The sequence below is a fragment of the Pan paniscus genome, chromosome 10 (assembly GCF_029289425.2).
Source record: "Pan paniscus chromosome 10, NHGRI_mPanPan1-v2.0_pri, whole genome shotgun sequence".
NCBI lineage: Eukaryota > Metazoa > Chordata > Mammalia > Primates > Hominidae > Pan > Pan paniscus.
The window spans coordinates 25,415,187-25,438,142 of NC_073259.2; the positions used below are offsets into that span (position 1 = coordinate 25,415,187).

At 40.1% G+C, this 22,956-nt stretch overlaps 1 long non-coding RNA gene across 1 annotated transcript in view; it reads left to right on the forward strand.

Moving 5' to 3' along the window:
* The window catches only part of LOC117975392 (uncharacterized), a 128,160-nt gene extending 111,300 nt beyond the window's left edge, over positions 1 to 16,860 (forward strand). Inside the window, exons 4-7 of the long non-coding RNA XR_008620385.2 lie at positions 8,757 to 8,877; positions 14,970 to 15,033; positions 15,154 to 15,256; positions 16,380 to 16,860. This is a non-coding gene — a long non-coding RNA (uncharacterized LOC117975392). The remainder of the gene's footprint in view (positions 1 to 8,756; positions 8,878 to 14,969; positions 15,034 to 15,153; positions 15,257 to 16,379) is intronic.
* Positions 16,861 to 22,956: the final 6,096 nt, after the last annotated feature.

Sequence of the window (22,956 nt, forward strand, 5' to 3'; positions counted from 1 at the left end):
CTCTGGCCTTGATGCATGAAGCTGCTCCCATCAGTGAACCAGACGAGGTCGGCGTCAGGAAGTGGGCGGTCCTGCAGGTCTTCTCGAACTCCGTGCACCTGAGCTAGTATCTTGGTGCAGTCATGGAGTGGTGCGTCCAGGTCCGGGTTGGGCAGCAGCGAGGCAGGGTTTAAGGTCATTGGGGGCAGGAAAATTATCCTGAGAGGATTTAGTAGTAGTCCTTTGTAGTGGGTGAGCCAGGCGTTACTCATCCATCGATTAGGTGGCTGTTTGAGTACACCTTCGATGGCATGTGGAGTAACAACCCGCAATTCTTGCCCCATGACAAGTTTATGAGCATCTTGTACCATCAGAGCCGTGGCCGCAATCATTCGGAGACAAGGGGGCCACCCGGCAGCTACTGGGTCTAACTTCTTTGACAGGTAGGCAACTGGCCTCCACCAGGGGCCTAAGTTCTGAGTTATTACCGCCTTGGCGACACCCTTATTCTCATCCACGTATAAGTGGAAGGGCTTGGTAACATCAGGTAGTCCTGGTGCAGGCGCGGAGAGTAGGGCGGTTTTAATCTGTTGGAAGGCCAACTCGGCTTCGTCTGTCCAATTAAATGGCTGTTGCCCCCGTGTTGCCTGATACAAGGGTTTAGCCATTTCTGTGAACCCAGTTATCCATAGTCTGCAAAATCCTGCCGACCCCAGGAATTCTCTCACTTGTCGGGTGGATTGTGGCCTGGGGATCTGCAGAACAGTTTGTTTCCAGGCGTCTGTTAGCCAGCGCTGCCCTCCCTTAAGCAGGTACCCTAGATATGTTACCTCTGGCTGTAGATGCTCTTTCTGTACCACTGCTGCCAGGACCTTGGTCATTTTTTTTTAGTGGCCTTAAATTGCTTTTCCTCTGGAGTATCTCTGTTATTGTAAACCCGCTGGGCTATCTGAAGGAGGTCCTGAATCTGCTTTCCTTCCAAGTCTTCTAATTTCTGGAGTTTTCTCTTAATATCTGGGGCTGCCTGATTTACGAAAGACATTACAATAGCTGCCTGACTTCCTGGAGCCTCTGGATCTATGGGGGTGTACTGTCTAAAAGCTTCCATTAATCTTTCTAAGTAGGTAGCTGGGCTCTCTGTCTTTCCCTGCAGAATAGAATATACTTTAGCCAAATTAGTGGGCTTGCGAGCAGCTGCCCGGAGACCTGCCATTAGAGTCTGGCGATAAAGGTGTAGCCGTCCCCTACCTTCTGCCGTGTTGTAGTCCCACGCTGGCCTGGTCAGAGGAAAGGTTGCGTTTATGAGGTCGGGGTTGGCAGTCGGTTGACCGTCGTCCCCCGGGACCAGCTTTCTAGCTTCTATCTGTATTCTCTCTCGCTCTTCCGTGGTGAACAAAATTCGGAGGAGCTGCTGACAATCATCCCAAGTGGGCTGGTGGGTGAACATGACACTATCTAGTAAAGCCAGTAAATCTTTGGGGTTGTCTGAAAACCGAGCACTCTGAGTTTTCCAGTTATACAGATCACTGGTGGAGAATGGCCAGTACTGGAGCCTGGGGATTCCTGTGTTATCTGGGGGTCCTATTTCCTGAAGGGGTAAAGCCACCGTGGAGTCAGGCGGCTGAGGGGGGCTAGTCCGCGAAGTGCACCCTCGCGTCCTCCCTGCCAGCCCTTCAAAGTTACTTTCCCTTTCAGCGGGCCCGTGTGTGCCGGCCGCCTCCCGTCCGCCTGCTCCCCCCCGCAGCTCAGCCAGGGGGGCTGGGGCCTGGGGCCCGGAGGGGTACGGAGGGGGTTCTGTGAACAGTGGGTCCCCGCTGTCAGGTAGAACAGGATGGGGGGGGCAGTTGGTTGCTTGGATTTTAGTGGTCGAGCAACCAGTGCCTTACAGGGTTCAAAGGCCAATTGGAAAGGGGACAGCCAAGGAGGTGGGTTCTCAACAAGGTCCTGCCATATGAGGATATATGGGATTTGATCTAAGTGGCCCGCACGCCCAGGTAGGAAAATCTTGGACTTTACCCTAGTGATGATAGCAAGTCTGAAGGTCCCTTCGGGCGGCCACCCCACATCAAAGGCAGGCCATTCGGAGCGACACAGAGTAATTAGCTTTCCTTTCCTGATTTCTATACCAAGATCATGGCCCCTTGCTCTGACTTCTTTGAAATTACTCGTAAGGAGAGATAGAGGAGTGCTCTGGGTATTACCCATCCTGTAATAATTTGTAGTCTCTTCCTGTAAAGGAATGTGGGTTTGAATTCCTGTAAAGGAAATCTGATCTGACTTATTAATGATATTTAATCGCAGGCGCACTTTGGCAGCCCTGGTCAGAGGCAGCTGCTGCCCACCAAACCGGGGCAGTTCAGATCAGGCCAAACCGGGGCAGCTCAGATCAGAGACAGCTGCTGCCCGCCCAACCGGGCAGCTCAGATACGGCTGCTGCCCGCCAAACCGGGGCAGCTCAGATCAGAGACAGCTGCTGCCCGCCAAACCGGGGCAGCTTAGGTCAGAGACAGCTGCTGCCCGCCAAACCGGGGCAGCTTAGATCAGAGACAGCTGCTGCCCGCCCAACCGGGCAGCTCAGATACGGCTGCTGCCCGCCAAACCGGGGCAGCTCAGATCAGAGACAGATGCTGCCCGATCAACCGGGCAGCTCAGATCAGAGACAGCTGCTGCCCGATCAACCGGGCAGCTCAGATATGGCTGCTGCCCGCCAAACCGGGCAGCTCAGATCAGAGACAGCTGCTGCCCACCCAACCGGGCAGCTCAGATACGGCTGCTGCCCGCCAAACCGGGGCAGCTCAGATCAGAGACAGCTGCTGCCCGCCAAACCGGGGCAGCTTAGATCAGAGACAGCTGCTGCCCGCCCAACTGGGCAGCTCAGATATGGCTGCTGCCCACCAAACCGGGGCAGCTCAGATCAGAGACAGATGCTGCCCGCCAAACCGGGGCAGCTTAGGTCAGAGACAGCTGCTGCCCGCCAAACCGGGGCAGCTTAGATCAGAGACAGCTGCTGCCCGCCCAACCGGGCAGCTCAGATACGGCTGCTGCCCGCCAAACCGGGGCAGCTCAGATCAGAGACAGATGCTGCCCGATCAACCGGGCAGCTCAGATACGGCTGCTGCCCGCCAAACCGGGGCAGCTCAGATCGCAATATAGATCAGATGAGAGCCAGGGGACGTCTCCCACTGGTCTCCACTGTCCGTCCTATAGCGCGTCCGCCAGGACTGTGCCAGCTCCAGTTTCAGACCTCGCGAGTCACAGATTCGGATTCAGAACAGACACAGACAGACAAACGGAGACGAGCCAGCTCACCTATCAGTAGATCGATCCTAGCAGATCCGTTGACCAGGGGTCTGATGGGCTTGGGGAATCCCGGACGAGCCCCCAGATGTTATGCCCAGACCGTTAGTTCCCCAAAGAAGACCACCAGAGTCCAGAGTCAAAGCCAAGCGGCAAGGATCTTTACTACAAGTTCGAACTTGGTCCCTCCATTCCACAGCATACAAGAGGGCCCTGAACAATGAGAGTGTTTGCTTTTTATAGCCTGAAAGTTACAGGGGAACAAAGAAATTCTTTTGGTTCCCGCTCTTTCAGTAAAACTTGGAACGGCTGTCTCCTTATCGGAGACTTTCCTGGTGGTGTTTGTACTGGGCTCAGGAAGTTTGAGAGATATATGGCGATATGTGGTGGGATGGGAGGATGGGATGTGTTTGTACTGGGCTTGTTTGTTTTGAGCCCGGGGCTGAGGAATGTGCCCGGCTCTTTTCAATATTTAGCAGCAAATTTTATTTTTTGTTTTTGTGACAGAACCTTAAGAATACTGAATGATCTGTGCATGGGAGCCATCATTCTGCTAATTTCTTGCAGGAATAAGAAATGTATCTTGACTTGAAATCAAGTTTTAATTGTATGGCACATTTCTATACTAGTTTCCTAACACAGTATGCCAGCCATTGGACTTTGGAAAATAAATAATCCTCAGTAACAGGAATATAGATTAATTCACAACTTTTAACTGTGATAACTTTCTCTCTTTGGAAGACATTTTTAGAGACATAAAACTGAATACATCTACCAGTACTGTTCATTAAAGCTTATAGTAAACAACTAACCTTCCCACGTCTTTGACACTGAAAACTGTCAGGAGTGTTGATTTAGAAGAAGCTTATAGACAAGGAAATTCAGAGTCACAAAAAAAATTTAGAGATCATCTCTCAGCCAATACTGCCTAGATTTTTGCCTTTCTAAAATAATGCAGTCTTTATCCCTTTAAGTGATAAATAAAATATTATTAAATACTTCGATGCTAATATTTACCCTTAGCACATGCACTGTATTAAAAAGTTCCTAAAGAAGCATAGCATGCTGAATCTTTTAAGGTTGGAAATCCATCTCTAAAGGAGAAATAGCCATCTTTCTTTCAAAGGATCATCTTAGCAGCTGTACTGTTCATTTTTGTCCATTTCTTGATATTGCCTCCATTAATTAGCTTCTTTTTCTTAGACTTGCTCATAAGTCTAATGTCCTTTCACCAGCTTTGATTTCTTGTCCTTGTTTTGAAACATTTTCTTTCATTACTAAAATTCTCAGAATGAGCTACTCTTTTTGCACCTGTTTTATTTCCACTTATTGTGAAATCTTTGCATTTTTGATCTTTGACTCTCATATCCAACAAAAACAGTCTCCTGAAAGCTCTCACTTTCTGTTCACCAAATACAGCGACCACTTTCTTGACCTTAGTAGATTTTAATGTTCAGCAGCCTGCTGCGTTCTGAAACCACATTTAAATTCTCCTTGTGACCAAAGTTTCTTAGCATGCATTAGCCTTTCAAAACCTGGCTCCCAGCTCCTTTCTTGCACCTTCCCTGCAGCATCTCCAAATCCTCCACTCTCCTGGCGGTCCAGACTCTGCTGTCACCCCCTGTACTGGCACTGTCAGACCCTGCTGTTCTACTGTTCTCTATTTGGACTGCCTGTTCCTGTCCTTGTCCCTTATGTAACTCCTGAACATTTGTTTTATTCATTTTATTCATCTTTCACCTAAATGCCATTTTCTTCAAAAACCTAACCTTCTATCCTTCAATTCAAAATTAATGGGTGTTTCTTGTGTACTTTCAGATATTGTATTTCATTGTAGTTCTTACATTCATTAATTCATTATGCTGGGTCAACCAGACACATAATATCAAGAGCTCAAACTCTAGTGAAGAAACACACTTGAAAAGATTTTAAAATGCTATTAAGTAGTATTGTAATGGTATGCACATTTGCTCTGGGAGGCTAATGGAGGGGCTGCCAAAATTGTGTGAGGGAGCTGAGTAATGCTTCCTGAATGTGAAGCATGAATTGGAGTTCACCTAGCAAAAAATATGGGAAGGGTTTTCTAGGGCTTTGTCCATCTATTCAGAAAACATTCACATAACATCTATTATGTGCCAGGCATTGTATTAGACACTGAAGATTAAAAATCGAAAAGTTATAACATCAACAATGGTGATAAAAACACCATTGGCCCCTTCTTTCTTTCCTAAAGAAGACAAAGAACATTGACAAAAGAAAGTTTTTCTAAAATTCAGTCTGGACATGCTTTCTGAGTCTCTACCATATTCCTTTCATATGCTAGAGTTACATGTGTTAGCACATAGTAGGCACTCCAAAATATTTGTTGAAAATTGAGAACAAATGAATGAATACTCTTTACCCATAGTGGCTATCATTGCCATCATAACTGCAGTCACGTATTTAAACAATTATATTTTGTGTGAGTATAAACACAAAATATGGAAGGTCTGAGGATCAACTAACCCACCATTGTAGCAGCCAAAGATGGCTAAAAGAGGCAAGAGGGATTGAACAGAGTCCTAAAGAAAAAGTACGAGTTTATCAGACAAAGTGTAACAAGTTCATTTAGAAGCCAAGAATCACAGAGGCTGTATTGTATTCTGGAAAGGTTAATAACTGCCATGGCTGGAGAATAGGGGGAGTGTGTAGGAAGATTTGCTAAAAACACATTCTTGCTTGACACTGCTGTTGCTCCTTTGATCATGGATCCTGATTTCTGAGTAGTTGCCTCTGTCACTCTTGCCTCAGGGTCCCAGATACCAGTGGGAGAAGTTTTAGAGAAGGCTATGAGATTTATATCTTCATGAGATCTGCTTGACTGCATTGCGGAGACTAATTGGAGTCTGGAAAGGGAAGATAGAGGAAAACAAGAGACTATTTTTCACTACTTATGTGAAAGATGTAGGTAGCCTAGCCTAGAGTGAAACCAATGCAAATGCATTTAGGAGATAAAATCAGCCAGTGAACAGGGTTGGTGTTGGTGGGAAGTGGGAGCTGATGGCAAAACAGATGACAAGGATGTCTCTTAGTGTTATGGCTTGTGGGCCCAGATAAATGGTGGTACCATCACTGAGATAAAGCATATAGGGGAAGGAATTCGTATGAGGAGATAAGTTCTATGTTGGACATACTGTGTTTGAGGGTTTTTCTGTATTTTTTTTTACTAGGTAGCAAACTTCTTGAGGACAAGGCTTATGAATTGTCACCATTTTATGCTCAGAGATGAGCTTATAGTAGGTGCTTATAATACAAGAGTTTCCCTGTCAATGTCATATATATATATATTAATTTACATATATGGTCATATATATATTTATATGCTATATATATAAGTAAATATATATATAAATATATTTTTTCTTTTTGCAAAAACACATAGCTCTAGTGCTGAATTATGGTTATTCTACCTTGAAATTTAAACATTTCTTAAATTATGTAAAATATTTTAGTTTCATTATAAAATATTGGTACATGAAAGGAATTATCCCTTTAATGTAGTTCTTGTTTTCCACTTGTTTCAAGTGGTAAAAATAAGAAAATTAATTACAAAAACTTCTATAATTTTTTGTATTATACTTTAAGTTTTAGGGTACATGTGCACAATGTGCAGGTTTGTTACATATGTATACATGTGCCATGTTGGTGTGCTGCACCCATTAACTCGTCATTTACATTAGGTATATCTCCTAATGCTATCCCTCCCCTCTGCCCCCACCCCACAACAGGCCTGGGTGTGTGATGTTCCCCTTCCTATGTCCATGTGTTCTCATTGTTCAATTCCCACCTATGAGTGAGAACATGCAGTGTTTGGTTTTTTGTCCTTGCAATAGCTTGCTGAGAATGATGGTTTCCAGCTTCATTCATGTGCCTACAAAGGACATGAACTCATCATTTTTTATGGCTGCATAGTATTCCATGGTGTATATATGCCACATTTTCTTAATCCAGTCTATCTTTGTTAGACATTTGGGTTGGTATACTTTTATAATTAAGATTAATCCAAGATTATGATTTAATAAAGTTTAATTAGTGAAGAGAAGAGAACCTCTAAAAGTTGGGGACACTAATTAGGTATGTAATCTAGAGCTTTTTTTTTTTTAACTGGTTTGAATCTCTTTATAGAATAAATTTGATAAATGGGAAGCATAAAAAGTGTGAATGAAACAACAAAATATTGTTCCTCTAAAGTAAGGCAGTAGAAGTTTCTCACTGTTATTGATTGCCTCTCTGTCAGGAATGTTGATCTTTTATGGATCTAGAGCCCACAGCTTCTAGTGACGCAGTTTGAAGATACACAAATAAAGCCATGCTAACCCCAGAAAATAAATTGCACAGAGGTATCTCCTGGTTGGCAAACAGCATGGACATTCTAATATTTGTTGCCAACAGTTAGTCACCTGACTCCTTTTATGGGTGGCTATCTGGTGACTGATGTAATGGCAAGCGTGTATTGTTCTTATTGACCATGTGTTAAGGAGCCACGGGACGCAGACACTATACAGAACAGATTGTAAGAAATAACCAAGATGGATGAAGTGCTGGGTAAGAAAACAGCGACAAGTGTAAAACTGTCACATGATTAAATCTGGAAAAATACTCTATACAATGAGGGTGTTTATTGCAGGAGCCACCGTTGAACAATGCCATCTTCATTCATCACATCTTTCATCCACTCTCCTGCAAAATGTTTTCTCATACTATGGAGCAGGTCCATCTGATGCAATTAAGTTTTCTTCATTAGTGCCACAGATTTTCTGAATGCCCTGTAGAAGCACACAGATTGCCCTTTCTCTTCTTCTTTCTTTAGTATTTTAGTCCTACACAACCCTGCTGTTTACAAAAGAGAGAGATAGCTTTGACAAAGACAACCAGGATGATGAATGGAATTTAATTTATGCAACATTCACGTAGGGTGAGTCCTCTGGGTAAATCACCATGGTAGCACTTCCTCCTCCCTCTCCGTGATATGTTCTGCTTGGCTGACTCAACTCCCTCTGAGAAGCTTGGCACTTAAGGTTATGTAAGCAGTGCAGAAATGTTCAAATATTCATCACAAGTATGGCTACATGAAAGAGAAGAAAAAACAAAAATAGAAGGAGGAGTCTGAGGTAAATAGCTATTTAAATCAGCAAGGATAAACTGAAGAACAGAAAGGGATTTGGAGACCTAATTTAGAATTAAGGATTTATTCCCTGAGGTGATAAATAAAATAGATTTGAGCCAGGTTTAGAGGGCTAAAATATTATTGAGTGACCTTTAGTCCAAGCTGATTTCAATCCCTTTGCCATGCTACTCAATAAAGCCAAAGAAAATTATTTTATTTCATCATGGGAAGATAATAGTTTCTTCCATTTATAAAAAGTTAGCTAATTATTGTTATGGCTTATATTTTTCTTTTCTTTTTCTTTGTTTTTTTTTTTGTTTGTTTGTTTTTTTAGGCAGAGTATCTCTCTGTTGCTAGACTGGAGGGCAGTGGTACAATCTTGGCTCACCGCAACTTCCACCTCCGGGGTTCAAGCGATTCTCCTGCCTCAGCCTCCTGAGTACCTGGGATTACAGGTGTGCGCCATCATGCCCAGCTAATTTTTGTATTTTTAACAGAGACGGGGTTTCACCATGTTGGCCAGGATGGTCTCGATCTCCTGACCTCGTGATCCGCCCGCTTCGGCCTCCCAAAGTGCTGGGATTACAGGCGTAAGCCACCATGCCCAGCCTATATTTTTCTTTCTTATCAACATATCCACTCATTCATATTGTAAATTGTTATCTATCCAGAAAGGATTTCCCGGAGATTAGAATCAGCAGACAGCAGCATATGCCCAACTGTGAGTACTAAAAAAATATTGAATGATTTGGGCCTGACTGCAGAGATGATTTAAGAATTTAGTTTGCTCATTTTCTAGTAAGGAAAGTATTCTAACCATGAGACTAAGCCCTTCATAAACCAACAAATAAATTAATTAATTAACAAGGGACTTTACTCTGAAATGGAAAGTTTCAGTCTGTGTCACACTGTGTATTAATTTCTCTTATAATTAGTGTCACCAATGAATGATTAATTTATGAAAAATTATAAATGCCTAAGTGTGCTAAGTTTCCTTCTTTAATTGGCTGAGAAATATAGGTGAATATTATCACACTGCTAAAACCACTTGGGTATATAAACACTGATATTTTTGTTAATAGAGAGAAGGAATAGAGCTTAGTAAATTTGTTTGGGAAACACCTTTAGGTCTCAATTTAGCTTTTAATTTTTGGATTAGATTTACACTGTTGACTTGGAGCCATTTTGCATACTTGTATAAACTATCTAGGTACCAAGACAAGAGAGTGTATAAATATAATATAGATGTTTTCTTATGAGCTAAAATGGAAATTATTCTCTCACTCTAAAAAACAATTTGCCTATTATCAATTCTGGGAAGATAAACTTTGGCTATCTCTTTATCATTCTTTTAAATTTCTCATAGACATCCCTTATAAAAATGACAATTTAGGAAAGATTAAACAAATTCATTTGGAAACAAGTGAAAACAATGTTCAATTATATTAGATGCTTTTGCCTTTATATACTGATAAAGAACCATGAGCAAAAAAAGGGACAAAATATAGGCCATTTTGCTAATATAAAAATAGAATTTGATATATGTACCAAGGGTTGAAAGTGAGAAGGATGTCTCCATTGCCACTGCCCTAGTTCGGGCCACTCTCTCTGTTGTTTAGACTGTGATACTTGATTCCTAACTGTTCTCCGTGCTTTCACTTTTGTCTTTCTCCCATCCATTCTCTGTAAAAGCTAGTGATTTTTTACACCCCATGGTCTCTCCTACTTAGGGCTGCATGCACATATTATACATTAGTTCCTTTGCCTGGACTATCAATCCTGAAGTCAGCTCTCTTTGAAGTCTCCTTCTCCAATAAGTCTTCCATGACCATAATTCCTGACGCAAATTCCTGCCTCCTCATCTCCACTGTCCATCTGCTGTTCATGGTACACCCAGTATGCTTTTATAGCTGTTATTACAATTTTGTAACAATTCTATTTATATGTGTTTGTTTTTTCCTTTTCACTAAACTAAGATCTTTGAGAGCCTCATGCAGCCTTGAGAGTAGGCACTCTGAAAAAAGAGAAGGAAAAGGAAAGGAAGAAGAAAGTGGTGGCAGAAATAAGGCAGAGAGGAGGAGCTCATACAAAATATTTGGTGAATAAATAATTGGCTACTTTTTTGGTGTGATATGCCCAAAACACTCAGCTTAAAAAGTTTACTCATGGAATCAATTATAGACTTAAAGGTAGCTTAAAGAGCCATTAAATAGAAATAGATCTTTTAAATAGAAATATTCAAAATTAAAACGAGTGAAAAAAAAAAGATAAATAACGACCTAAGGCACATTCAAACAAAGTCTGAAAGAATCCAATGTTCTGGATGCTTATCTGATTTAAATGTGCAGACTTCTCAGAGTTCTGTCATTACTCACAATTACGCTGACAGTGGAGTTCCCAAACATTGTCTGACCACCATCTGGTTCAACATTTTCAATCACTCCCTGGAATTTCATTTAGTGCTTCCAGGCATTTTGGTCAGATACTCATTTCTGCAATTCCAATTTCAAAGAAATTGCAGAATCTGAACAGCAAATCATTTTAAAGGAATTTTCTCAGGGAAGGCTAGGAAAAAGTATCATGCCATTTCTTCTCTTCTTTTAAAACTCATGTGATAAATGCCTCATTTAATTTAGCATTATCATGTAACTTTTTTTTTGGCAAACATGTATGTTGTGTTCTCAGATTCACCACAAATAACTCTTGGTTTAATGCCAGTTTAGTGGATGTTTCATGGCAAAAAAAAAAAAGGACTATTAAAATAGAGCCTGCTGATGAACATGCAAGCAATTGCTCCTTTAGTTTTGCATACTGAAATTATTTATCATTGCAAAGCATCTAAAACGTACAGCAGATAATAACCCTTGGACTGTCTTATTTGATACTAAGTATAAGATGTTAAATAATTTGGATAATATTTGAATTTGCAAGTTATGATTTTTAAAAATCTTTTAGTTTAAACATTTTTATTTTTGATAATACAAGAATCATTAGTCTTTTAGTCTATTTAGAAAAAAGTTTGGCAACAATAATTTTTAGACATGGTATTGCTATTTATTATGTGTCATTGCTATGCACAGTGCCTATTGTGTATATTGCTGTGTGTCATTGCCAAACATGGCATCAGTGAAGTGGTGGTGTGGTTTTTGTGATTAGTGGGAATGCATGAAAGAATTGCTATTTGTTTCTCTCAGAAAGGAATGTCTTTTGCATAGAACCTTAGTTCCTTATTTGCCCTCAAATTATTATTTTTAAGTTTATTATGTTAAGTAACTTGCCTATCTGATTAATTAGGTTCTCAAGCTGTGCTTATTCAACTCTCCCTTTCTGTATACATTGCGGATTTCTGCACTTGGTGCTACAATGTTACTGACCACAGTTCCTGGGGTCTCAGTGCAATAGAAATTCACATGTGGCCGAAAATGTTTTCCCAGAGGAGGCTTCCTTGGAGCTTATGCCCAGGCATAAGGGAGGCAGCGCGAAAGAGAGAGAGAGAGGATTCCCTGCCTGACACCACAAAAAGAGCTGGTAGGGCTTTTTTACTGGACAAACAAAGCACAGGAATTGACATTACGGGTAGGGTATGCAGGCTGGGCAGGGCAAAGCACATGACGGATAGGGTGTGCAGGTCAGCATATCTGGTTGCCATGGTTATCTTGAGTAATGGGCCACCTTGTGGTCTGGCCATTGGCAACAACGATGTAAATCAATTGCTCAGCATTCCTTCCAGAGGTGGGACACTGTAAGCTTGGTTATTTCCTAGGGCCAGTTCCTGGAACTCTTTGAGTAAAAGGCATGGTTAAACATTATGGCATCAGTGAGGTAGTTGTGTGGGTTTTGTGATCAGTGGGAATGCAGGACAGAATGCCCTAGTGGGGGCGAGCTGAAGCCAAGCCCTGTTCTGTCTCAGCAATACTGAGTTTGAATATATGTCTCATTTTTGTAACATATTGTGTTATATCCTTGTGCTGCTGGTTTTCCACCTTCTTCAAACCTATTTGGCTGCTAGTCTTTCCAATGAGAGAGTTATGTTAAACTTCCCAACTAACATTCAAGATCTTTTGTTTATTTTATTGATTTGCCCTTTAGCTATACCTATCCACAAACTTCCAACTTTAAATCAATATAAGCAATCCCTTCTGCTTCTGTGCTGTGGCTGCCAGCACCATGGGAGAAAAGTCACACAACTGTGTGGATTGATGCCATTGCAAATTCATGCTTTCCCATCTCAGCTGGCCCTGCAACTCAGGTCGATAATCCTTTTAGCAATCTCTGGTCAGTTCCCATGCCCATTACTTCAGCTAGCATGCCAAACTTTAACCACTCTTCTCATGCCCTTTCTGACCACCCCTCACCCTGCAGCCATGAAAAATGAGAAATGATCTTGCCTCCTACCTTTAAAATAAAAGAAAAAAAAATCAGCCCAGGGACTTCTAGCATTCAAATTTTTCTGTACTTCAGTACAATTTCTGTTTTGAATTCCTGTTCTACTAAGGTGGCAGAAACTTAATTCTCTCAATCAAACAGTGATTCCCACTGGCCCTTTACTTTCTCCCTGGGTTGTGACTATGTTGGGGGAGGGAGGTGCCCAGAAAGGCATAAAGGGCTTTCTGCTCTTGATGTCATCTGGCCGCAGAGGCATCTTCTGAGCCCTCTCTCCCCCATCTCGTTCTTGATGAGTCATTGACGTGGCTTTCTTAGACATGTTTGTTTCTGTGTGCATGGCTTTTGAGTCAGGGGACCCCTCCCCTACCGATATGAAACTCTTGGGCCCACTTTGGGAGTGTTTTTTGCTTCTCCCAGGCAAAAAGCAGGGATGTCTAGGAGATTGCCGGAGGCTCCATCTGCTTAGGCCTGTGGTTCTCCACAATGGCTGGATGGAAGAATCACCTGACAAGCTTTACAGCTACCAATACCTGGGGCAGGACTTCTCAAAGTGTGGTCCAAGAACAGCATTATTCAGCCTCACCTGAAGACCACTGAGAAACTCAAATTCTTGGCACACGCTAGACCTACTGAATCAGAAACTGTGTGGGTGGTGTCCAGAAATCTGCATTTTTTAAAAGAAGTCCTCCTGGTGATTCTGATATCCACTAAAGTTTGAGACCCTGCCCTGGGAAAGGGCCTGAGTATTAGTGTAGTTCCCACGGAGTTTCAATGTTTGACCGGAAATGAGAATCGCTGGCTTAGGCATATCAGGAAACCACTATTTTGGGGGGTTTTATCACCTCCCCAAGACTCTGCTGCGGGAAGTGAGATGTCAATTCTAACTGATTTAGAACCCACACGTGTATCATGTATCTGGGGCTTCTTACCTCTCTGGATTAGCTCTGCAAACAGGGCACAGAATCCCTGTCTGTATGTCCTAGCCACGTCCCACCATTTTTCTTCTGACTCTTTTCCCTCTCCTCAGCTTGCAGAATCCTTTTCTTCACACTCCTGTGGGGAGTGTGGATGAGGAGAGAATCACTCTAGTTCATGATGTTTTTCTCCAAAATGTTTTACTGTAAACTTTAAGAGCTTCCTCTCTGTTCTCCCAAGGACCTAGGATTTTGAAATCCAAAAGCCAGGCAGGAACCCTGCCCCTCCACTCTCTTTACTTCCTGTTGTCGCATCAAAAACTCAAATGTGCAGGAAAATTAGTTATTTTTTTAAAAAAACCTATATTTCAGTTAAATTTTTAATGTGTGCCCCCATTCTCCTAAAGTGGGAGAAAGTTCATCTCAGGTGGTCAATTCAGGAATCCCCTCGTACTTTATGCTGAGTTGTATATGGGTGTTTTTTCTGGTGGGGTCAGAGAGAGCTAAGTAACATCAGGGCATCTCACGGGTGGAGAGGATGGCAAACCTGAAGGAACTGCCTGGGAGGAGAATGAGCAGTGATTCCTCAGGGAACTGCACAAACGCTGACGTGTAGCAGGTTGGAACATGAGTGCATCAGTGAATCTCTACAAGGCCGGTGAAATTGAGTGCTGTATTTTTTCACTCTTCTCCCCGGTATCTTGGAAGTTATTAGAGTCCAGAACTTAGGTGCAACCCTCCGAAAATAGGTGTGTGAGGAGTCACTTAGTTGATATACATTAAGTTTCTGTGACTCTTGGCATACTCTCAAGCTTGAATGAGAAATTTAGTTAAGTAAGAAAAAAGTGAAGAAAGTTACGTTACCTGGGAATATGGCCTGAGGTTGCTCCTGCTGTACCCCTCTTTAATAGTCTTTACCACGTTCACTTTTTTCTTTCTTTCTTTCTTTATTTTATTATACTTTAAGTTCTAGGGCACACACGCACAATGAGCAGGTTTGTTACATATGTATACATGTGCCATGTTGGTGTGCTGTACCCATTAACTCATCATTTACATTAGGTATATCTCCTACACATTCACTTTTTAAAAAGTTCAAGGATTTATTTTGAAATAGTTTCAAACATAGAAAAGTTAAAAACACATTATAGAGGCCTGCTACGTACTCCCTTGCTGAGATTCCTGTTACCATTTTCATATATTTGCTCTGTCATCCCCTTTTCTAAATTTTTCTCCATGACTGTTAGTCTTTTTCAGAACTATTTGAAAACAAGTTGCAGACATGATGCCTCACCACTCCTAAATGCTATGGTATGTGATTTCCCTGAAAGAGGACACTCTTTTATCTGACCCCTAGGAAACCTTCAAAATCAGGAAATTATTGGTACAATACTATTGTCTAACCTACGGACCCCATTTACATCTCTCCAGCGGTTCCAACAATGTGTCTTTGCCTTCTGGCCCCAGAATATCATCTGGGAATGCGTGTTGCATCAAGTTGCGTCTCTCCAGTTGCCTCCAATTTGGAATACAGGTATTTCCCCTTCCCCTGTCTTTCATGCCATTTATAGTTTTAAATAGCCTAGGATCTATGTTCTGTATATAGGATGACACTTGGGCTGGGCCTGTCCAGTGTTTCCTGATGACTAGTCCCAGGGCAGGCCGTCTTGGTAGGAATACCATAGAAACGATGCTGTGTTTCTCTCAGTGTGTCCCATTCTGGGTACACCTGGGTGATGTTAACCTTTCACCTTGTCATGTTGGTGCCATTTCCTTCACTGTAAAGTCACTGTTTCTTCTTGTATATGAATACTAATCATAATATTGTGTGTGGAAGATGTCCCAAGATTATGCCCATATCCTGTTGTTATCAAACATTCATCGACCACCTTTAAGCCTCTATTGACAACTCCCACCTGCATTAACTATCATTATCATGGTTAATAAATATACATTTTTTTCTCTTACCTGCTACATTTACTTGTTGGAATTCTAGCATATGAAGAACTTTCTCTTCCCATTTTTTCCTTTAAATTAATCAGCATGGCCTCATGGATTTCTATTTGATTCTTGGTTTTTAATCTGTTGCTATCATGATCAATTTTGATATTTGAATATGTCCATATATGACCAACAGGAGATCCATTCAAGTGACTCTTGTGTCTTTTTGACATCTCCTCATTATTCTTTGAGCACTTTCTTACTTTCTAGTCTCCAAAGATATTTCTACCTTAACGTGTACTTTCCCCGCCCTGATCCTGGAATCAGGATGAACTCCTGGTTCCAAGCTCTGAGCTCTCGATGTATTCATTGTTAGTGGGACACGATTGCTTCTGAGTCCTCTCAGCATATAAAGCTAGGAAAAAAAATTATGTGTGTGTGTGTGTGTGTGTGTGTGTGTATAAAAACATAATTTGTATGTTTGTCTGAATAAATAGATAAATCCAACTTCCAGAAACCTGGCTCTTGTTATGCTCAATAATTCACCTTGTTGAGGTATAATTGATTTCCTAACCACTCCTTCCCTCTCCACCTCCATGAGTCCACTCCATGTGCCGTACCTTCTGAGATATCAGCAGGCACACTGCCTCTGATTGAGGCAGATGGATCCATCATCTGCTTGGGTCTCTCTCTTCTCCCATTTCTCACCTCCTCAGGAGCCTGTGGACACCCTGCCACAAGTCTTTCTGTGCTCCTTCTACCCTCAATACTACCATGCAATACCCTCCCCTGTGGTGGGGAAAGGAAGGAAAGAGAAAAGAAGGAAAAGTGGTAAGAAAAAGGCTCAAATTCATTTTAATTATTTCCCTCCAGTTGTTTTTTTCCCTTTCCAAACTTGACATTCTTGATATTGAGGACAGGAACTGGTATTATATCAATTTTATATTCACTGTCCTTTATAAACTGACTTGTATGGAGTAGGCCTCTGTAAATTGTTAATGAATTAATGAATTGGTCTTTCCTCTGGATTTATACTCTTGGTTCACTTTGGACATTTGCATTAAAAGTGATATTCATTTGCAAGATCTTGCCAGTGACTCCATTTGCTTTTTAATGCTGAGTTGATGAGCACAACTTGCTGTTCAGCTGCCTGGAGCTGCTGAGGAGATCATCATGGTGGAATGGAAGGATGAATGCATCATTTGAATTCCAAGTTCCATTTATTTTCTTTGATGAGAAGTATGTTCAGATCAGAGTCCTTTTGAGTCTCCTCTGATGAAGAATAAATGACTGTTTAGTAGATACCAAGTTTAGGGTAATCCTATTTTTGATTCACTGACTTTGTTTATTTCAGTGAAGGATTTGGGGTGTTTCTGCTAAGTTCTTAAAAAGCAATAGTTTTCTGAAATTTAGCAATTTCTGCCATAGCCACAAATTATATACATTATTGCTTTGTATCTGTTAAACTGTATTGTATAATCAATTTGTTGAATGATTGACTTTTTCTACTAAGCCATAACTGTCTTACCTTTGCATAATATTCAGAGTAGTGCTTAACACCGAATAGATACCCAGTACATATTTATTGAAATAAATAATTGCTATTATGTGTTCTAGATTATTTGCTGATGTTCATCTATCTCACTATGAGAACTTAGGTAATGTTAACTATAACTTAAGTCAATTGACTGATTATCCGATTTGAATTATACCTTTAGTACCCATTCTCTACTTTGTTCTCATAAATTTTAGACATTTTTGTCCTCATTAGCTGATGAATGCACCTCTCTTTCTTACCTCAAGTAGAGCAATGGATTGAGGAAAGACACTGTGGATAAGTGTCAAAGAAGGAGAAATCTGCTGGTATGGAAAGTGGAAGTGTGGAGAGAAGCTCCAGCACCTGTGGTAGAGTAGATGGTAACATATAAAATCTAGAATTCTTTTAAAATCTCTTAAAATTTTATTTGTGTAGCTTTAAGTAAGAGGAAAAAACCTATGATTTTTACCTTTAAATTACAATAGATTGCAAAAACTCAAACCATAGGTAGGACGGCATATTTCACACACTTTCCACCCACTCCTATTCCTGGAAGATATTACTAATCAGTGAGGGCATTATTTCCTTCTGATTTTGGACCCTCCCTCCAAAGTTTTCTCAATTCATGTTCTAGATAACCAATCAGTCACAGCTGATTCTTGAACTGAAAGTTTTTGGCATGCCCACCATGAGGTTTTAGAGCAATGAACTCATTCTGTCCCAAAAGGTTCCCGTTTCTTGCCCACTAGATCTAGAATGAGTATACTAAAAACCCTGTTCCTACCACAGGAACATCTCATTTTTCCTATATAGTTAAGACTGCATTAATGTCAACTTTCTGATGTCTGAAAATTCCAGGTTTAGAAAGTCCTAGATTGCACAGCTTTTGGTGTAAAAATTATTATTCTTTTAAAAAATCTTTTCTCATTCTTTTCCTTAATACCATCTGTGAAAACTCTACCATCCTGATTCAACATAAGGCTTTTCATATGTAATCATTCCAGATGTTGAGCTATGATAGGTCTTGACTAACAGTATTCATAGTAAGTCTTATTTTTAAATGTGTACTCTGACCATTGAGTTGATTATGCAGGTATAAATAAAAACATGTTTAAGCATACTATGTGGTTTTGCTTTTTGCCTTTCCTTTCTCTAGCATCTGGGATCAATCAAACCAGCATGCAGCTAGATAGAGGTAAAATACGTTATGCATAAAGCCTCATCTTTTGCGATATTATGTAGAAATGACTCTTTCATATTTGTCATCCTGATCTAAGAGAAAGTCAATATCTCAGATGTGATATCACTGACTCTTGGACCATAATAAAAGCAGGTAATGTCATAAAGGATTTGCCATTTATGTCAGGTTAACCGATCATTAGTTAAAATCAATCGGTTAAGTTGTATTACATATTTGCTCAATTGAGCTTTTAGAAGTTTTCCTATAGTAATGGTTATTCTTTCCAACTGGAGGCTAGTTGTAATCAATAGCCAGAACACTATTCTGCATAAGGGTGATGGAGTAAATGTAATGCTCTTCATCTGCTTTAATCAAGGTTCATGATGCTACAGAGGAGACAGTTCCTCACAAGAACATCTGGCAGCCAGAGTGGTAATATAGGTCAGCTTCAGATGTGAATGTTTGGAATTACTTAGTTGGAACAACACAATGTCTCAGCATTAGCCCACATGTAATCAGAACAGTTCCTGTTATGGGCAGGGAAACTGAATGACTGAGAACCACATGTTAACCTCTCTTTATGGCAAGGATCCCAGAAATACCAATGGGAACTGCACATGTTGACTGGAAGAGAAGATGTGACCTATCTACTGTCTTTGAGTTCCCAAGCTTCACTTGGTAGGTCTGGCACCCTTTAAAGTAAAATTTGGGTACTGATAGGAAGTTTTTCTTTAATATGATGCTGACATTTAATCAGTTCTTGCTTTCATTGAAAACAAACTCTCAGATACGGACCTAAATCACCCTTTTATCAAAACTAACTTGCCATAGTAAAATATTTTAATGATACTTGCTTTGATAGGTATTCATTTGGGAGGGAGTTGAAGAAGAAAATACTTGTTTAGGATGTCATGGGAACCCTCTAAACAGCTGGATATTTACTTGCTATTGTTTTCCAGTTGCAATGGAGCTCATCCATAAATCCCAGTCCTGACATACTCTTAATCCTGCATAAATCCAAGGAAATGAAAAAAAAGGCCATGAGGTAGAATAATAGAATAGGAAAATGGAATAATTAGGTTATGGGTTTAAACTTTTAAAAAGTCAATACGTGATGAGATTAATAAGGAAAAACGTTGAGGCTTTTGAAGATATTAAAAGCTTAGGGAGTTCTTCCGTTTCAGTCTCTGTCTGAAACCAGATTCGTTTCTCTGCTTGTTCGCTGTTTAGTTGGAGGTTTTTTTGTTTTGTTTTGTTTTGTTTTTTATTTAGATTTTACCTTATCCTTACCTACAAAATTTCCTTTGTTGCTGAGTCAGCTAGTATTTCTTTTGGCCATTCGTAATAGAGGTCTGACTGTAGTTATTTACTACATGGAATTTATTTTTCACACATCAACTTTGTACTGAAGTTGGTGGCATGGTTGGTTCATCTCTAGGTATCATGTTCGTATTTCAGGTAGAAAGAAGATAGTAAGATTGACTAGAAAGGAGCATGTTAACTCTGCACCTATCTTTTTCATCAAGAAAACAACAAATCTTATAGAGACTCTTCCCAGTAGACTTCCCTTCACATCGTATTGGGCAGAACTATGGTCACATGGCTTTGGTTTCAAATAAATCTTTGTGAGAGATGAGCATTTTTAATTTAGCATATTTCTACCCCAAGAAAAATTGTAATTCTGTAGGTAGTGATGAAAGGGCAAGTAGGTATTGCATAGGCAACTAGCAGCATCTGCCACAGTTAACTTAAGTCAGCTTCAGAATGTTCTTGTTTCTTTTTCCATTAGGAAAATGGCACATATAATTCCAGATTACAATGATCTCTTAGTCCAACCAAATCATTCTTCATGCTTCCACAAGTTCTCTTTTTAAATCACAGATCTGAGTCACTCACAGTTTCTTCGGGAAGCAGTCTGAGTTCCTGTAACACACATGCTCCGACTCTGCTTCCCTTTTGAGCCCTTTGTTTCCTCCTGGCACATGCTGTATGTACCAGGCCTTCTGAACCACACGTAGTACTGAAAATCCCAAATATTCTTTCATAATTCCATGTATTTTCATGTGCTACTTCATTTGCTTACATTGTTTGTCCCTCATGAGTCTGTGAGTCTATTGTGAAATGAATACTATGTTTTTTGGGGTTTTTTTTTTTTTTTGCATGGCTCTGCATTGTCATTGCCCTCAACATTGGGGCCCAGTTGGCTATTGCTACTCTTGCTACCATACAGTGCTTTGGCCATGGATCCATTGCTTTCTCTCACTCTTTTGAAGTTGTCTGTCTGTCATCCCAATGATACTGTGAGTTTCAAAAGGGGTCAGGTTTTATTTACCCATGTCTTATTCACATGATTAATTCAGTACCTGGCATAAGATAAGCCCTTGATAAATATTGCTTGGATGCATGAATGAATCAACTAATTAGTAGTGCACATTGTTACATTAAGGATCTCTGCTTCCATTAAAAACCTCACAGTACTCTTTGGTAAGATCAGAGTAAATTGACATGAATACTCTTCATAAATATATTAATTTCCATGTAGTTGTTATGGTATATTTAGCATAAATAACTGTTGTTCTATAGGGAAAACATCTTGTGTAAATAGCATGTAATACAAGGCTGGTTCATTAATGTGTTCTACAGTACATGTTTAAAGATGTTAGATACAATATTTAAAACCTACAATGGTCATACAAAACATGGAGAAAGCCATCCAAAGCCTATGTCACTAATGTCTGCAGAAATCCGTGGTGCCACATATCACTAGGCTCAAGAACTGCATAAATATTTTCTTGCAGGGATTCTGAAGTGAAGTAGCAATGGTTGGATAGAAATTTCACCGTTCACTTCTCCAATTTCAAGAAAGTCAAATGTTTATGAATTTTTCATTAGGTAGTTGTTGTTTATATACATTTTTAGGTATTTAGATTTTTTTTTGGTTTTATGTAATTTTTTTGATATCGGGTTTTAAGGAGCTATATTCAGAATTAATAAAGTCTTCCAAGTCAGTTATTACTTTGAAATATTTTTGCTTTCCTTATTTGGTTTCCTTATTTTTCTTTTGTTTTAATGTTCATTTTTAAAGTTTCCTTTAAGCTATTTATCTCTGCATGCCATTGTTTGTGTTAGTTTAGTTCAAGGAGTTGTTTCTGTGTTTTCTTTTAGGGAAGTATCTATTCTGCATAAATTCAGATGAGACAATAAAAACAATGATTTCAAAGTTCCAGGTTTTACAAAAGGAGCCTGTGTTTGTGAAAACCTTCAGAGGATGGAAACAGCAAATACTGTTGTAGGGGAAGACAATTATTTACCTAAGAAAGTGTCCTGTATTCAGATTCTCCAGTTTCTAGTGACACCGGATGCCTATGGATCACAGGGACTGTGAGATATGTCCTTAGGAGTAAAGTTTTGTTGTGACGTGTTATATTCAGTGTTCAAGTGTCAGTGGGTTGAACGATACTTCTCTTTCTGTCTGTGAGCATAAACTTGACTTCAGAAGACAGCATGGGGTAAAGACAAGCCTCTCTCCTTTCCCATACTTGAGTAGTAGCATATGAAGTCTGGAAAGACATAACTAGGTAAAATATTTTATATTACTGTAGTAGGGCTTTACCCCATTTCAGAGCCTTCCTTTATCTTTCTTGTTTTTAATTCTGTAATTCACGTCATACTAGTCTGAATTGGTTTTCCTTCTCAAAAACTCCTTGGCCTATATCATAAATTTAATCCTTTATACGAATTGCTTTACATTGTTTTCCAGTTGTTTCATATCTTGTCTTCTTCATGCTATCGAATGTCAAAGACAGAACAAGGCTGGTTTCACAGTGGGCCTCTTTTCTCAAAAATATCCATTCATGGGAATGAGAGAAAAGTTACATAATAGTTTTAATGAATAACATTTTTGTAGTGATCACCTTCAAAATTTCAAAATGCTTCTGTTTTTCAAAAAATAAAGATTGATTTTGAAATTAAGCTTTATTATTTATCATATTTTACAGAGGTACATAGATTGGAGATATTTGCCTTTGATTATTCAACTAGTGGTAGAAATGCAAGACATGTCAATTTTCTTGACTTTCTAAGCTAAACGAAACTAACATGAACATTGAGAGTTGTGTGAGTTGTCTTGAGCAGGTCTCAGGCTAACTCTGGTGCCAGCTCATTGCCAAGATTAGTAAACATAGACACCCCTGCTGTGGTTGCTGTCAAACATGGTAAAGTGAATGCTCCTGGTCAAAGCTTGGGGGTAGCTTGGTGACATTCCATTTGCAAACAGATGGCTGGTGTTTGGCCTGATAAATACACACATACACTCTCTTAAGAAGAAAAGTAAACTATGGCCAATTCTGTGTCATAATATAATCCTCAAGTCAACAAATTACAAGGGAAATTTGGAAAGCATTTTTTTGGGCTATCTTTCTGTTATACCCCATAAGAATGTTTTACCTTAATCAGTGGCTTTCTGAAAAGTTCTATGATTGAGGTTTTTTACAAACCATATGGTTTTAGTGTATGTCTAAAAATCTTCTTTGCTATTTCCCAGATATTGAGACAAATTTGACCTTTTTTCAATTCG